Here is a 4,097-nt window from a genome sequence, read left to right on the forward strand (position 1 = left end):
AGAAAGATTTAGAAATGCTCAAAGAAAACTATTTAAGTTCTAAATTTAACTCTTTATTGAGTTTTCTTAATACTTGATTCCTCAATATCTCACAAACTCTCTGATCTGTACATCAATTTTCTTTTAAAAATGCTTGGTTTAACTTGACTCTTAAGTATAATCAAATGCTTAAATACTAAATGCTAACTTACTTGAGGATTTTTTTATTCTCCCCCCCAACTTAATCAACATTGTCCTCAATGAAATAGGAAAAATGAACGATGCATGTAAAGAGAAAAAAAATGAGAGATAACACCTAATCCATAAGTCTTTTCAATACTAATTCTCCTCTCAACTTAGTCAAGATTATTTTCAGATCCCTACAAAAGACATAAAGTAAGACTTGATTATCCTAAACAAAATGTAAAAGAAAGCAAAGGCAAAAGCAAAAATTGAAAACTTGAAAACTGAGTTACCTCTCAGGAAGCACGAAGTTTGCCATCTTCAGCCAGATCATGCTGATTCTCTCACCTATCCCGTGTCGAATATTGGATTGACAAATTCCAATGGTTTTGGATTGCCAATCTCAAGAAGATAGCCTTTGATAAATTTTAATATTTTATTACCATTCTTCAAAAAGTATTTTACATCTTCATTTTTAATTGTAGTAAGATAATTCATAAACTCATTCACAGACCTTTGTTTATCAAGAATTTCTCCTATTTGTTCTTCTAAAATGCTCATGAATTGAGTTTTTAGGTTAGGAGTTGAGTTTGAAGTAATGGGTGCTGAAAGGGTACCATTTAATTCTAAACATGTATATTCAGATATGATCAAGGGCAATTTCAATTCTGGAGGGGATGGTAATTCTAAAGAAGAAGAACCGATTTCTAAAGCTGAAGCAAATGAAATTTTGGTGAATATATCTCAGGTAACTCATCTGCTATCTTCTTAGTATCAATTTTGAGCTCAAGTTCTTCTATCGGATTAGTCTCAGTACTAACATGTTCTTTCAAATTTATATTTCGGCTAGCATCAGTACTAGCCTCACTCACCTGGTCTTGGTATGAGTTCTTAAGAATTTTATCTCTTGTAAGCTCAGAGATTGCATTGTCACTTTCAAATTGGAGATTCTTAGGTGGGACATTGGATTGATGACTAGGTCCAGGTGATTGGTGGATGGGTGGATCATTTTCAAAATTCGGTATTAGTTTGTTTGACAATTGACCTAGTTCTCTCCTCACGATAGATTCAATTAATTGATTTATTTATGCTTCTAACCTAGCGAGAGATTACTGTTGGATCATAATCATTTGTTGAAGTTGACTAAATCTATCATTGGTTAGATTGGTCTGTTGAGGAGGTGGGTATGACGGCTAATTATAATAGGATGGCTGAGTAGGCTGACCACTATTATAAGTATAATTTTGGTATTGGAGCCTATTCTGAAAGTTCTACACAGAAAAAATTTGGGTCTGAGCCTGAGTCTATTGGGGTCTCCAAGAAAAATTAGGATGGTTCCTCCAATCTTGGTTATATGTGTTAGAGAATGGATCATTGACAGATTTGGAGTAACCTTGGATAGCTTGAACTTGTTCTTGAATGAAAGGTGAAAACTGTGCAGTCGTGGGACATTCACTCACATGATGGGCTGAGCTAGCACAGATAGAACAAATCTTCTGATAATTAGGTGGTGGTGTGTATTGTGCAGGAGATTGTTGACCTAATGCTAGGAACTGATCAAATTTTTGGGCAAGAATGTCGATTTTATCTAATCTTTAGGCTATTAGGTTCAGATCGGCCTTAGGACTAGAGTCTGTTTGCTTGATCTCAAAAATTCTTACCCACTTTTGGTGAGAGATTGATCTTTCGTAGGAGGATAATGAAGCATGATTGATTGAATTTTCATTCAAAGTTTCAAATAAAATGTAGACTTCATCCTCACTTTTACTCATGAATGTACCCCCATAAGATGCATCTACCATTTGTTTGTATTGGTCACCTAAACTCTCATAAAAAGTTTGAACAATTTGCCACTTAGATAGACCATGATGTGGGCATTTTCTAAGAAGTTCCTTAAGTATCTCCTATGATTCATGAATTTGTTCTCCTGAAAGCTGAGCAAATCCAGTGATGGCTCGCCTCATGGTGTTGGTTCGACCTATGGGATAGAATTTATTAAGAAATACTGCATTTCAGCCCAAGTTTGGATTGGTCTCCCTATTGTGCAAAGCCAGTACTTGGCTTTGTCTTTAAGTGAGAATGGGAATAAGGTCAATCTAAGTGCATCATCAGTAAAATTTTAAATTTTCACTGTAGAATAAATTTCTAAGAACTCATCCAGATGCTTGTAAGAATCTTCATTAGTATTCCCATAGAAAAATGGAAGCATCTAGATTGTGGTCGACTTGATCTCATAGTGGCTTGCAGGAATATCAGGTAAGTGGATACAAGTTGATGGGGTTATAGGTGGAAGGAATAAAATATTCTTTCATCTGCCTAGGTGGTTCTCTAGGATCTCCAGCCATTTGATTTTCAGGTTTAATATGAATCAATCATTCAATCTCAGGATTAGGTTCAACTAGTTCAGAATAGAGAAATCTTCTACCTTACATATACCAGTGCAAACCCTAATGTATGATTCAAGTTTTGTTTTGATTTTATTTTTTTTTTTAAGAGAAAATGGAGAGAGAAGAAAGAAATAGCCCTAGACCTAGATACGTAAGGTGGGAAGAATTAGTTGTGGTTTAGTATTAATTACAATCAAGTTAGCAAACAATTAAACCTAGACACCTATGGATTTTTTAGACCTAATAGTTTGATGTAGAGTGGCTTAGTCTAGATACAAATTGGGTTTATTCTCACTTCCTTCAACTAGCCAGGTAAGAGGTGGGATCGTGGGGGTCCCCCTATTGCTTGCCTTAGACACCAATTGAATTGGCCAGGTAAGCTAATGGAACCAATTAAATAACCATAAATCTACTTAGGCTGAGTCTTTATAACCTCTTGCCTTAGACACCAATTTCAGGAGTGAGTCTGGACTTACTTAGCACTTGACTTGACCACAATACTTAGAACTGAACTCGATTAATACTAGGGGCCAATGTCTACTTGATTTTAGTTAGGCTAGGGTTAATGTGGGACGCTGGTTGCTTGTTTTTGGATCAAGAAAAAGTGATGCAATCCCCACCTTATCTTATTATGGGTGTTGCCCTTAAATTGATTTCAGATGAATATGCACAACCAATTTCAAATAAGGGTTCTATGCAACTAAATTAGATGCATGAAACTAATAAAACTTGAAAGCTTCTTGTCTCTAGCGATCACCAAAAATAAATCTACAATGATGAATGCTCCTAAAAATTAAGTTTCTACTCTTGTCATGCAATTTTTATTAGATTTATGTAGATAAATTTTAGGTTAATTAAGAAAATAGTAATTAATACTAAAAAAATAGTTAAGGTTAGGGTTAGGATTGATCTCACCAACTTGGAAGCTTTCTAACTTTCCTTTTTTTTTTAAATTTTTGAATTTTTTTTTGCAAAAAGATAAAAAAAGTTAGTAAGCAATAGTCACAAAAAAATTAAAAAAATCAAATATTAAAATTGATGTCTTCCCCGACAACGGTGCCAAAAATTGATACGATCGCGATGCTATCGTTAGGACACCGTAATTATCAATCAAATTTTGACTTCAATAAAAATTAAAAATATGTAGAAAGTAGTGAGTCGGGTCGAATCCACAGAGAAGGTGGGATTTTGATTTGAAATCTTTGATTTTACAAAAGAAAATAAAATTAGAGAAAGTAATTTAAGTCAAAAAATAAAAATTAAAAATATAAAAAATAAATCAGATACTAAGATCTACTAACTAAATCCTAGCATCTACTTGTAATAAAAATAAATAATAAAATTTAAAAAGTATAAAAATAAATTGGTACTAAGATCTACTAATTAGATCCTAGCATCTATATGCAAAAAATAAAAGACAGGAATTTAAAGTGTAGGAAAATAAATTTTGCATTAATTGAAATTAAAATTTAAGTACAAAAATTTAAAAAAATAATAAAATAAAATAAAAATAACTATAATAAGGATCTAAAGTTGATCAGTTTGGAG

At 33.0% G+C, this 4,097-nt stretch overlaps 1 non-coding gene across 1 annotated transcript; it reads left to right on the top strand.

The window, feature by feature from the left end:
• The first annotated feature begins 2,022 nt into the window (after positions 1-2,022).
• LOC140854197 (small nucleolar RNA R71) lies at positions 2,023-2,129 on the top strand. Its single transcript, XR_012137331.1, has one exon. It is a non-coding gene; the product is annotated as a small nucleolar RNA R71 (small nucleolar RNA).
• The last annotated feature ends 1,968 nt before the right edge of the window (positions 2,130-4,097 follow it).

The sequence above is a fragment of the Elaeis guineensis genome, chromosome 15 (assembly GCF_000442705.2).
Source record: "Elaeis guineensis isolate ETL-2024a chromosome 15, EG11, whole genome shotgun sequence".
In the NCBI taxonomy this organism is placed as follows: domain Eukaryota; kingdom Viridiplantae; phylum Streptophyta; class Magnoliopsida; order Arecales; family Arecaceae; genus Elaeis; species Elaeis guineensis.